This window comes from Dama dama, chromosome 31, assembly GCF_033118175.1.
Source record: "Dama dama isolate Ldn47 chromosome 31, ASM3311817v1, whole genome shotgun sequence".
In the NCBI taxonomy this organism is placed as follows: domain Eukaryota; kingdom Metazoa; phylum Chordata; class Mammalia; order Artiodactyla; family Cervidae; genus Dama; species Dama dama.
Window position 1 is genome coordinate 46,465,980 of NC_083711.1, and position 14,278 is coordinate 46,480,257.

A 14,278-nucleotide genomic window follows, 5' to 3' on the forward strand; every position below is an offset into this window, starting at 1 on the left:
TTATGATTAGAAAGATTTTAGTTCCTTATTACTATTAGTTTAAATGAAATGTAAAAGGTACTTTTTGCTAGAATACTTTATAATCTATATTTGCAGAAGCTATAGATATTCTTGTGATGTTCTTAGATCAAATAAAATTTTTTTATCAATAATTGTGTAAGTAAAGACTATTTTTAATTTTTTAAAAAAAGTTTCTGTGGCAGAGTCTTTAGCAGACAACTCTGCTTTTTTCCCATATAGACAGTGTGTAAGAACTGTCTGTTGTGAAATGTTCACAAATTCTTAAATCTGGAAATTCCAGTATAGCATATAAAATGCTCCATACAAATTTTGTAAAGTTTAACTTCTTCAGAGATACTGTATGATGTGTAGAGAATAAAGCAAAATTGAGATCTCAATTCTAAGTGTTTAGCCTGACCTGCTAATTAAGTCATTACTCATCCCATCATAGGTCAGTGGTTTACTTTTATACTTCTATGCCTAGACCAGTGGAGTTTCTTGGAAAATAGTCAATCTCAAACATCAAACTGTGAATGCAAAGTGTGTGTTGTACACAATGCATTATGACAGCCAAAAATTTGTTATTCTAACTGATGGGTTCCTTATAATTTTGCAGGCGTACTGCAGTCATCCACTCACAAAACCTCTCTCTCTCTCCCCTCCCCTCAACCCCACATCTCCATCTCTCTCTCTCTCTCTCTCTCTGTCTCATACACACACACACACGCAAACACACAAACGCATGATGTACAAATACAGCTGATAAATACCCACTGACTTTTGTTGCTAATATTCAGTCTAAAGTACTTGATAGAATGCAAGAGAAGGAAAAATAAGTCAAAGAAAAAATACAGTAAATACAAAAGAAAATGTCATATGTAAAAATAAACATATCAACTAATACAATACAATAACACAATATTATATTGTAATAACACAATTTGTATTGTAATAATACAATAAAAACATAAATGGATTAAAATTTCCTATTAAAATTGAACCAGTAACTCATTCTCACAGTCATCTAATATATGTGTGGCTCTACTAGACCCTGTAGAATGTGAAGAGATAGAGGTAAAATCTATTTCCTCATGGAGTTCACAAGCCTCTAGATATTTTTTAAATCAAAGAATGAAGTGTCATCACCCAACAGGAACTTGATATATGCAGAGAAAATGACAAGTCAAATCACTTTATTTAAGTAATCTTTCCCAATGCTTAGGGGAAAACCCGTATTTGTCAATACACAAGTTTCTTCAGGTAACTGCCATTTTGATATGTTTATTTCCTAAATATCATCCATATTTCCTTAAAGCAATGTATATCCCCATCACTGGCATCCCCCAATGAAGATACTTTGATTGATCTTAAGGATTTTTAGGTGTAAAAGATTGTTTTAAACATAAGAACACCTCTGGTTTAAATTTATTTTCAAACAAATTTAAAAGGATATGTAAAGTAGATAAATCTACTCTAACCTTGCCCAAAGACTGTGATTTAATGAGATGCCCTCTCTCTTACCCTCTGTTTAGACCAAAAACAAAACCAACAACTCAGGTGGAGAAGTGGTAAATGAGAAACGAAACTTCCCCCGTGGTTTCATGTTTAAAGCAAAAAAAAAAAAAACAGGTTTAGAGGAGCTGAAGGTAGATGGAAATGGCAACTCTATTTCTAGTGAAAAAGATGTTCATGCAATGCATATCTGACTTGTATGCATTAATAAAAAAATAGTTTAAAATTAATAAAGAATTGAAAAATGAAGTCAGTGCAAAATTGCATAACTTACACAGACTTTAGGATTTTAAATTACAGTAGTTTCACTTATATAACTCAAAATACTGCCAGTAAACTTATGAAAATATTTAGCATGATAATCAAAGATTATCAAATTAAAATAAAAAATCTAATTTTACCTATTAAGTTAGCAAATATTTAAACATTAAATACTGAGGCTTACCAGAATTAGAGGTGTGGAGTGTGGGCAAGACTTCTTGGATTATTGATTGAGTATAACTTGATTAAGCTTTCTATAGGATATTCATAAAATCTATGAAAAGGAATTCCACTTCTAGGATTTTACCACACAACATAATTATGGCAACATGCAAAGATATACATTCATGCATTTTTATTGCAGCACTGTTTGCAAAAGAGACTGGTACATATTAAGAGCTTGATAAATAATAGTTGAGAAATAACTCCATCTTAGATTACAGGTGAAGAAAACAGAATTCAAAGAAATCAAGTTTCACATAATTCTTAATGAGCTGAATGAAAAATGAAACCTGATTTCAGTCAAACTGAAACCTATGCAATTCCAAAGCTCATGCTTTTTCCATGACACCATATTTTTTTCCTCTGATCCCCTTACTCTTTAATAGACTCTGTTAACAACCTTCACTTGTTTATTATTTTTTCCAATGCAAATCTCTCAAATCACCAAACCCTTTGCCTGTTCTTGACTAACATTGCCTGAGGGAGAAGGAAGTCCATTTTACTGAAAATATTTTTTTTTCAAAAGAAAAACATTTTCTTGTAACATGTTTCCCATGATCTCTTAATTATGACCTTTCAGAAACAGCATCTTCCATCCAACAGTCACTAAAAATTCTTATCTAGAAAAACAGATACGGCTGATTCATATCGATGTATGACAAAACCCACTAGAAAAATAAATAAATAAATAATTTTAAAAAAAGAAAGAAAAAAAAAAAGAAAAACAGATACATGCTGCATGTAAGAAATGGACAATTATCTATTTTACTCCCCCTCTCACCCAACCCCACACCAAAGGATAGTAGCATTATGACAGAGGCTTTCACAGGAAAACACTTATTTAAATAGTGAATACGTACTAAGTAAGAAGCATAGTCTCATTTTCTTCATCCCTCAAATGTTTCTAGTCCCAGATTTCTGAGAATATACCCATAGCAAGAAGAAAAAATAAATCTAATGCCAAAGCTCACGCTATAGACAGTGCGGGCAATAGCAGCCTAAACTGGTCCAGAAATGGACGTTTCACCGTCTTTCTTATTAGTGCTATTCACTGTGCCCAGAAGCTGCCCTGATCCGTGTGCAGAAGACATTCAGGAGCCAGTGCTCCTGTCTTTCAGGAACTTTGCTTACACTTTTCAGAAGGCACATTTGTATAAATGGCTTCCTGATCTCAGTAGGGACTCTCCAACGTAGTTTTGAGAAACATGGAAGTTTCTCAGATTAGGAACATTATTGTTGCTCTTCAGTCGCTAAGTCATGTCTGACTCTTTGCAACCCCATGAACTGTAGCACGCCAGTCTTCTTGGTCCTTCACTATCTCCCAGAATTTGTTCAAACTCATGTCCATTGAATAGGTGATGTCATCCAACCATCTCATCTTCTGTCACCCCCTTCTCCTGCCCTCAATCTTTCCCAGCATCAGGATCTTTTCCATTGAGTCAGCTCTTCACAACAGGAGGCCAAAGAATTAGAGCTTTAGCTTCAGCATCAATCCTTTCAATGAATATTCAGGGCTGGTTTCCTTTAGGATTGACTGGTTTGATCTCTTTGTCCAAGGGACTCTCAAGCGTTTTCTCCAGCACCACAATTCGAAAGCATCAATTCTTCAGTGCTCAGCCTTCTTGTAAACATTGTAAACTTATAAACATTATAAACTACCCCAAACATAAGGTAAAAACTTGATTTAAATTTACATTAAATTAGAAATAATATTTACCATGCAGCATTTTTAGGAAGGGGAATTAAGAATGTTACAAAGTAAAATGATAATAAGGTTAATAATTACTGGCCCACAATTAAGGAAAAAGAAAATATAATTTGTAAGCATAAGAGAGCATGGTACTCAAGTATTAAACCTGCTATTTATTTTTAACAGCAAAGAATAATTACTTCAGCTTGCTTTATTTAGGGAATATATTAAAATGTTAATAATGGTTTTTTTTATATAGTAGAACCAAGGACAGATTCATTTTTAATTTTAATTTATTTTTCTTTACATTTTATGAATATTCTACATTTCCTATAATGAATATGTATTTTCTTTTTTAAACTTTAATATAAAAGATGCTGGAATAAAATGTCACATGTGGCATAAAATACACATTAATATTTCAGTACAACTTTGCATCTTCCTCTAAAGTCAAAAATAGGGAGTTTTTAAATGTCATGTTCAATTTTAAATTCCATATCCATAACTTTGGGACGATTTAACTTTGGACAAAGTCTTACCAAATTAAAGCTCAGCCAAGTCATATTTGTTCTCATATCAAATGCAGCAAGTAATTATTTGGGTCAAAGACTCCAATTTCCTTTTCTAAATTGACTTGCCCATTAAGTTAAATGTCAGCCTAGTTTGAGTACGTAGGTGCAGTTTTTACATTATTTTTTAAGTATTTTAACTTTTTGATTAAGTGTAAATTAGAACTGGTTCAATAGAATGATAGTTGACTATAGGTCTTACCAATTAATTTCAAATGCTCTCTTTCAGAACATTTGCAAATAATATGATATTTCTGGAAATAGTGCAGATATTTCCAAGTGAAAACTTTCTGAAATACAAGTAATGAACTTTTTATTTGAGCAGTCATACAAGAATGAATGGTGGCTTTTAGCATTTTTCTACTTCACTTGGATTTACCTACAAAGTATTGTAGCATCGTTGATGTCTGAATATTGTTTACTAAGCTCTCAAGGAAGAACCACTGGCCTAACATCAATTTTCCATTGTAACAGTACAGCTCTGTTACCAAGAAAAATGCACAGGGAAGTTGACACATAGTAAGTATCTACAACTCTCATTTGGTACCAACGATCTATAAAGTGCTTCACATGAATTTACACACTTAATTTAATCCAGTCCACCTTCCTCCCTTCCCCTTTTCTCATAGCAGTCAGACCCTCCATCTCAGTCCAGAGGTCTCTCCCTATCTTCTCTAGCTCCATTTCCAATAAATCTCTTGCCTATTCTTGTCTTGAGGTCTGCTTCTCTGCAAACTAGAGCTAACATAGGAAGAAAAAAATTTTTTTTTTCCTGAGAGAATAAAATTTTCTGAAGGTTCAAGAATTCTTTGGGGAAGTGCTTTCCTTTCCAACATGTCAAAATAGAGCATGCTATACAATGGAATACCAAGCATTTTATGTATTTTCATACTTCATATATAAAATCATATGTAAAGCAGAGAATTATAAAAGTGTGCCTCTGAGAAGTATCTTGATTATCTGGCTTAAGGAAAGTCCTCAGTCACACCTTAAGTAATAGGTAATAATTCTTGGTTCTATAATGATAAGTAATATTGTAGCTATTATTGGAGTTTTCTTGTACCTTTCTCCCACTTCCCTGGAAAATTCAAATGAAGAATGCCTCAAAATAATGACATAACTACAAAAATGTAGTGTAATATAGTTGGAAACATAAGGGCTTTAAAATCAGAAAATTTGAGTTAGAAACCATAAAATCAGAAAATTTGAGTTAGAAACCCTAACAAACCACTGGTAACATCGGTATGAATTTGGACAAGCTATTGACATTCTCTGCCTCAAGTTTTTACCTGTTAAATTAGGATAACACTCTTTTCCATGGAGTTGTTGAGATAAGTCACACAAATAATGTCTATTTTGTTTTTATATTATTTATTGACCCTACACTCATGAACATAAAAACATATATTTTAACAAATTTTAATTTTTAGTAATTTAATGGTGAGGACTTAAAATGTATCAAGTTGTTGAAGTATATATAAACTTCATGTAACATTGTATATTAGTCATAATGTATACATACACCTAAACAGGCAGACGCAAAAAACCAGTGTCCTCATTCACAGCTAATAAATTTATTTTAGCTCTTGGGCAACAAATTTTATCAACTATGCTTGAGAACTATTTTTATTCAAAGCATTATAATACATTTATTATTTAGTTCTTGCTAGTGCTATAACAGAAAATATTTTTAAAGCAAGAAGAGGATCAGACATAGATGTCTTTCCTTAGAAGTCTCTGTAAGTAAGGTTTTTCAGCTGGGTTAATTAACACAGTTGTGCATGTATATCTATAACTCTATCAGAAATTATATATAAAGAGGGAAGGAGGAACTTTAGGATTTACGAAGCCATGGTTTTGCTCCGAAGATAGAAGAAAGTGCTAGCTACAGGCAAGAAGTTCTCTCTTTGAAAGTCAAAGCCTTTCTTGGCTTTGACATTTTTGATGAGTTAAAGTGCAGAAAAACCTACAAATGTAGATCTGCAAATGTTTAAAATGCTTCATCAAAGATCAAAATATCACAAACATTTTATTTATGTCTCTGTATAGAGAAAATAAGAAATATATTATTCTTCCCGCTTGCCTATAATTGTGGTGCTTACAACGTTGCCCTCTGGGAAAAAACAACTGTTTTGGAGCAGGGGGTGTGGTTGTCAGAGGGACAAGTAAGGGAGTGGGAGATAGGAGACAGCATCATAATTGTTGCTGATTTTCCATTTATTTTAGGAAAAAGTTCCTCCTCTGTGGTTTTTTATATTTAAGATGACTAGCCAGCTGAGAACATAAGGTGATGGGGAGGCTTCTCAGGGAGAGTTAGAACAGACAGGTGAAGCCTAGGAGAAAAATTCACCTTCTCCAACTGCACATCAGCTCCACCCTGTGAGGACACTGACCCGGGGGGAGAGGAGAATGACCTCAGAGTCACTACCCCCTCCATATCCTCCACCGTTGGATAAGCCTGCCGTGATCGGCTTACTTCAGCCACTGAACCACCTTCACATGAATGCATGACTTCCATCTTCAATTTTTCTTTAACCATTTCTGTTTTTGTGCCTCTCCACTTTCCATTAAAGTAAAAACAGCACTAATTTTTTTAACTGAATCAAAGATGCTTTAAATTCTGTGATGGCTTTACAATTTGAAAAAGTTTCACACACATGATTTCATACAATCCCATAATAACGTTGTTTTTTTTTCTCCCACCCTATGTTGCCACTCCCCTTTCCCTCTCCCCACTGGTAACCACTGGTTTGTTCTTTCTATGGGTGAGTCTGCTTCTTTTGTTTTATTCACTAGTTTGTTATATTTTTTAGATCCATATATGTGATGTATTCTTCTTTCTCTGTCTGACAAATTTCTCTAGGTGTAATGCCCTCCATGTCCAACCACATTGCTGCAAATGGCAAAATTTCATTCTTTTCTATGGCTGAATAGTATTCTATCACATGTATGTGTGTATTCAATTGTATGTATGTGTATGCTGCTGCTAAGTCACTTCAGTCATGTCTGACTCTGTGCGACCCCATAGACTGCATACATTTGAATCTTCTTTAACCCATTCATCTCTTGATGGACATTTAGGTTGCTTCCATACCTTGGCAATTGTAAACAATCCTGTTAAGAACATTGGGTTGCATGATCTTTTCAAATTAGTGTTTCTGTGTTTTTCAGATATGTACCCAGGAGTGGAATTGCTGGGTCATATGGTAGTGCTATTTTTAGCTTTTTGAGAAACCTCCATTATGGTTTCCATAGTGGCTACACCAATTTACATTCCCCCCAACAGTGTACAAGTGTTTCCTTTTCTCCACATCTTGACAACATTTGACATTTGTCTTCTTTTTGTTAATAGCCACTCTGAGAGATGTGCAGTGACAGCTGATTGTGATTTTGATTTGCACTTCCCTGATGATTAGCAATCTTTTCAAGTGCCTGTTGGCAATCTGCATTTCCTCTTTGGAAAAGTATACATCTACTTCTTTGGCCCATTTTTTTCCGCTCAGGGGAATGCGTGAATGCAATCCCCCTCCACCACAAGTTATGCAGCCAAGTTTCCCACATTTGGAGAAATCAGAGGGGTCAGAACATCCAGAGTGCAATGGGTAAGTCTCACCTGGGGCAAATCACCTTCGTGATCATGGTATCTCCCCTGCCAGGTAAGTATCCCATTTTTCAACTGTTTTTTTTTTTTTTTTCTTTTTGTATGAGCTATTTATATATGTTTAATATTAACCCCTTATTGGTCATATCATTTGCAAAGATTTTCTTCCATATCCCCTCCTATTAAGTAGATTGTCTTTTTGTTTTGTTAATGGTCTCCTTTGCTGTGCAAAAACTTTGAATCTTAATTAGGTCCTATTTGTTTATTTTGCTTTTATTTCCTTTGCTTTAGGAGAAGAATCCAAAAAAACATATTGCTGTGATTTATGTCAAAGACATAAATCTGCCTATGTTTTCCTCAAGAAGTCTTAACATGTTAAAAAACATGAGTTTTTAATATGGTAAATGATTGTTTTTCCCCCTCGCTTTACTATAAAATACAGAGTGAGACACAATGAGAAAATCCTCATGGCCTTTAGAAATAATGTATTTGAAATCTTCAATGTCAAAATCTAGTTAAATTCAGATCCAAATTCAGTTCAATTTATTGTGCCAAATTTCAAATGGAAATGTGGTTCTCTGCACTTTAAAATGTATAACAACTGTTTATAATATTCTGTTTAATACAGACATATCACTGTGCATGACAGAGTTAAAGGCTTATTGATGCAATTTTTATAGAATACAACACAAACATTTCTGTCAAAGGACTTGTAAAGTCATCTACCTCAACCCACTCATTTTTCAAATGAAGAAACTAAGTGTAGAGTCTTATTCAGAGGCAAAAGTCCTTTGCGTTTTTTTAAAAAAATCATTAAGCTGATACACATGGGTACTATTATAAACGTTGTTAAGGTAGTGATACATTTCTGTTGCTGGCGGTAAGTAGCCACCCCTGAGTACCCTAAGTGCTCACCTCTCATGGCTTCTGTCATCTTTCCTAGGAGCTCCTGGGCCCTTCAACATCAACCAACTAAAGGGTTAACCCTTTGTAAGCAGGAGGCTCTTGGGAGACAGGCTCCTCCTGAAGTGGTGCCCATGAAGCTGCAAGCTGTTTAAACAACCGTGAGCATCCCCCCTGCCTGCAGTCAGTGACCGAAACTTAAAATTCCCAGCTGCATCGGACACCTGCCAATGGAGCCAACATCCATTCAGATGCTTTACGCCCACCCTCAGGCAGTCGTCCACGCCTTCCCCCCCAGCTCCTGTGTTTTGGTAACAGTTGAACCCACTCTCAGGCCCATAGAGAAGCCTTACTAGACTTCAGCTCCCCAGTTCCTTCCACACCTCGGCCACAGTCACCACAGGGGAGCATGTGACCAGTCAACTGGGCTATTCAGAGTGCCGGGTCAGCATTGCTATCTCCCCAGCTGGCCTGTATGAAAACTTACAACCACCTTATCAACAGCAAGGGGGCCAGTCAGAATAAAATTAATGTGGTTAACAGTTAAGAGAGAAGACAGAAAAACAAAGCAACACAAAACAAAATGTTAAAACTGAGTTTTTACTGGCATGGCTGAGCTGCTAGATCAATGAACCTTAGGTCCTCTCTACATCTGGACTTTTCAGTCATCTGAACTTTAACCTGTTTGCTGTTTTCTCTTGTTGTTTAAACCCATTTGAGTTGAGTTTTATTTCAAACCTCAAAGGTCCTCCAGCAGTTTTGTGAGAATTCTTCAGTACAGCACTTTAGTTAAACATATCACAAAGTTATAAAACAAAACAGAATTTCCCAAAATGTGTTCCAAAGAACATGAACTGTAAGAGAAGTTAATAGTTATTATGGTCCTGGAGAGAAACAGCTCAATAAAGTCTAGTAAAATAGACCTGAATCATCTCACAAAGAAGATTTGTGGTGTACTCAAAATATAACTTTTATTTTTTATTCTTATCTAATCTTTTTGGAATGTATTCATTACAGTAATTGTCCCTTGCCTGAAGACCTTGGGAGATTTATTGACTTTTCTACATATTTTGAGGGGAAGACTTTTAAATCTCAAATCACAACATTAATTCAGAAACAAAATAACTTTGTTCTTTTCTTCTCACCATTCACCTAATAACCAGTTCTTTAGGGAAAGCTGGGGTGGGGTAAGTTGCCAGATTTAATATATAAAAATATGAGATGCCTAGTAATATTTGAAATTCAGATGAATGGCATATATTTTTTTAATATAAACATGCCCCAAATATTGCATGGGATATACTTATATTTATAATAAAAAGTGTTCATTGTATACCTGAAATTCAAATTTAACTGAAGATCTTGATTTTTTTTCGAGGAATGGTAAGTAAAAGCAAGGAGAAAAGGTAAGGGGAGTTATAGTTCTTACTTTGCTGAATGACTATATGTCCTTTGGGCATGGGGGATGGTGAAGGTGACTCATATGGGCCAATATCTGAGTTCTTTAAAGGTTTCTTCATAGGGGAACCTCTCCAGCATCAATACTCAAGACTTGAGTGATACTCCTCATTCCCTCAGGATGTCCAGGTCCCCTAGTCCATCAGGTGGGAGATATAGACTTGTCCACACCAGATACAGATTTGTCCCCATACATCTTTGGCCCTGCACAGACTGGCCTCCAAAGGGCAACGCACTTGGAACAGTGCCTGACACGGAGTGTGTGCTCGACAAACATCAGCTGTTATTAATAGTAGTATCAGCATCAGCAGGAGTATAAGCAGTAGTCCTGGGGTTGCCTAGGTGACAATTTAAAAATGGCAAACTGAGTTTTGATTACATTGAAACATGTCATTTTGCAAATCCATGTGTTTCTGATTTTACTGGTCTGAAAAAGTAAATGTTTCCATTCATTTCAATGTGGCTAAGTGAATCAAAATGCCTGTGGAGTCCTTAAATAATACGATCGTTTTCGTATCCTCTTGTATTGAGTTGACCACAACTTTCATCTTGGTCTTTCCATAACATCTTACAAAAAACTGAAATCAAACTTTTTGGTCAACCCAATATTTTAGCCATGTAATTTTGAAATGTAGACATTTTCACATAGTTAGAAGATATGTAATTAGGAATTATTTTGTATCTTTTATTTTTAAAGAAAGTGAGGTAAAGTGTTAGTCATTTAGTCATGTCCAACTCTTTGTGACCCCATGGACTGTAGCCCACCAGGCTCTTCTGACCATGGGTTTCTCCAGGCAAGAATACGGGAGTGGGTAACCATTCCTTTCTTCGGGGGAATCTTCTCTACTCAGGGATCAAACCCAGGTCTCCCACATCGCAGGCAGATACTTTACCATCTGAGTCACCAGGAAAGCCCCATTCTCCTTCAAAGAAAGGAGGGTGCTTAATCCAAAAGAAACAAATATTATTAGCAACTTTGGATAAGAATATAATAATTACAAAGCACAACATTGTCTATCTTCTAACCAAATTTCCAGAAAAGTGCATTTTTGTGATTTTTCAACTTTTCTAGCTCTGCCTGAAGCCACAATTTTATGACTTGGAGTACAAGACAAGCATTCCACTGTCATTCATTTTTAAGCAACGTCTCACTTGCACATGCAATTCAGAAAGGGCAGAAAGAAAAACAGCAAGCCCCACCAGCATGTGCCTCAAGATCACTAATTTTAAACACAGAGTTGTATCCTAACTTGCCGTAAGCAGCGCACCAAGGAAAGGTGGGCTCTGGATGAGCTGGTGAAAAGTCCCAATCAGAACATTTGGGTCTGAGTAGTTCAGCAATCTTGAGAAGCAATTCCATTCAATTTCAACAGACTATATTGTCATGGTGTGAGTTGTGTCTGCCTCAAAAAAGATGTGTTGAAGTCTTAACCCCCAGTCCCTTAGAATGTGACCTTATTTGAAGACAAGGTCTTTATAATCAAATTAAAATAGGGTAACTGGGTGGGCTTTATTCCAGTATGACTGATGTTGGTATAAAAGGGGGAAATTTGGACACAGGACCCAGAGGGCTGACCCAGAGGGCTTCCCCAGCGGCACAGAAGGAAAGGATCTGCCTACAATGCAGAAGATGCAGGAGATGCAGGTTTGAGCCCTGGTTCGGGAAGATCCCCTGGAGGAGGGCATGGCAACCCACTCCAGTCTTCTTGCCTAAAGAATCCCATGCACAGAGGAACCTGGCAGGCTACAGTCCATGAGGACACAGGGTCGGACACAACTGAAGTGATGAGCATGCAGATGGAATATGATGTGAAGTGACACAGGGAGAAAATGGTCATCTACAAGCCAAGGAATGCCAGAAGCCAGGAGAGAAACCCCAAACAGACACTTTCCTAGACCCTTCGGAAGGACCATGGCCCTGCTGACCCCTTGCTTTCAAACTTCAGGTCTCCACATCTATGAGACCATAAATTTCTGTTTCTCTAAGCCACCCAGCTTGCAGTACTTTGTCATGCTAGCCCTAGGAAACCAATACAGTGTATGAAAGTATGTCCTTCCAAACATCCAAATTACTAAAAGTAGCTGTTCTATACTTTTTTTCTGCCAACTTTTAATAGCTCGTCAAATCTCAGGTTCTGCCCTTTGAGGTTAGTAGAAATTTATACACAAAAGAACCCCACAAAATGATGATACAATGGAGATAAAATGACAAGAATGCCATTTCAGTATTTCCAATTTTTATTCAAATGGTTAAGAAAGCATCTCTTTTACTGAAGGAGGTCACAAGCATATTCTGCCTCTGAGATTGCTAGATTAAAAAAAAAAAAATACTCTTCACTCTTTATTTGTTTGGGGGCAGATAGGGTATTACTTCCCAACCAGGGATCAAACCTGTGCCCCATGCAGTGGAAGCATAGAGTCTTAACCACTGGACCACCAGGGAAGTCCCCAGACTGCCATATTTAAAAGTAAAATATTAGTGTTAGAGACGAGGTATATTACATTAAGAATAAATTTTAATTATAATGAATAATCCTGGGATCCGAGGATTGATAACAGTTCTTGAACATTCATTGGCTCCACTCAGAGGAACATTTCCAATAACTAACAGGTCAGAGCTTAATTCCAGCTCAGCCTTGCACACACGGCCTCTGAGTTCCCCTGGAGCCCTCATTTACTGGGCGTGCCTAAAGCAAAGCAAGGAGGAAGTGAACAGCTTTCTTAAGCTCCCTGCCTCATGCACAGCCCTGACTATTTGCCGAAAACATCCACTCTATTGGAAAAATTGGCAAGAAGTCTTGTTGGCTGGATTGTGGTAGGATTCCTGGAAAAGCACAGTCCTCAAAGCATACCTCAGAAAATTCTCCCAGGAGTTAAAAACAGTTTCCCTGTTTTGTAATTTTCTCTTCTCCCTATTTGTTCTGCAAAACTCCCCACGGAGGCCTTTGTCTCTCAGACCTCTAATCTGAATAGCATCACCTGTTAAGCCCAAAGTCTCTGGACAGAGAAATCAGACCAGGGAAAACAGGGCTGCAGGTCTCTAAGACTGGGATAACCACAAGCTGTGGTGGGGCTTTGCAGGAGCCCCTTCCGCCTTGGCTACAGAAACCTCAGATTCTTAAGTGCCAAAGGAGGAAGTGGTACCACATGGCTTCAAACAGCTCTGACAACTTGAAAACCCTTTGGCTTTCTTTTGTTTTGTTTGTTTGTTTGAATCTTTGTAGACAAATAGTTGATTTGGCTTCCCTGGTGGCTCAGACTGTAGGGTCAGTCTGCAATGCAGGAGACCTGGGTTCGACCTTTGGGTTGGGAAGAGCCTCTGGAGAAAGGAATGGCTACCCAGTCCAGGATTTTTCCTGGAGAATCCCATGGACAGAGGAGCCTGGCGGGCTATAGCCCGTGAGGTTGTGAAGAGTCGGACACAACTGGGCGACTAAGTACGTACACACATATAGCTGACTTACAATGTTGTATTAGTTTCTGCTGAACAGCTAAGTGAATCAGTTATACATAGACATACGTGAATCTTTTTAAGATTCTTTTCCTATATAGGTCATTACAGAGTGCCGGGTGGAGTTCCCTATGCCGTACAACAGATAACATATGCTATCACTTACATGGATATCTAAAAATGGAATCCAAAAAGTCAAATCTAAAAAAATGATACAAATGAACGTATTTACAAAATAGAAATAGAGTCACAGATGTAAAAATCAAACGTATGGTTACCAGAGGGCGAAAGGGGGAAGGAATAAACTGGGAAGTTGGGATTGACGTGTACACATTACTATATATAAAATAGATAACTAGTAAGGTCAGACAAATATCCTATAACTTTGATTCTAAACTCACAAGGGAGCAGGGCGTGGGTGCTACAATGATGCAATGACCTCACACCTTAGGCTATTTTTAAGAAGAAAAAGAACCCTGACCGAAAAGATGGTGATGTTATCAAAGGAGAGGTTTGTGGTAGATTCTCAAGTAAAGTGCTACAGTATTAAATGATCCTTCCTGGAAATAGAAAAGTAAGACTTCCAGCTGCAGCAGACCAAGCCATTCCCA

At 36.9% G+C, this 14,278-nt stretch overlaps 1 non-coding gene across 1 annotated transcript; it reads right to left on the minus strand.

The window, feature by feature from the left end:
- Positions 1–7,754: 7,754 nt before the first annotated feature.
- On the minus strand, positions 7,755–7,918 carry LOC133050229 (U1 spliceosomal RNA). Its single transcript, XR_009691552.1, has one exon. It is a non-coding gene; the product is annotated as a U1 spliceosomal RNA (small nuclear RNA).
- Positions 7,919–14,278: the final 6,360 nt, after the last annotated feature.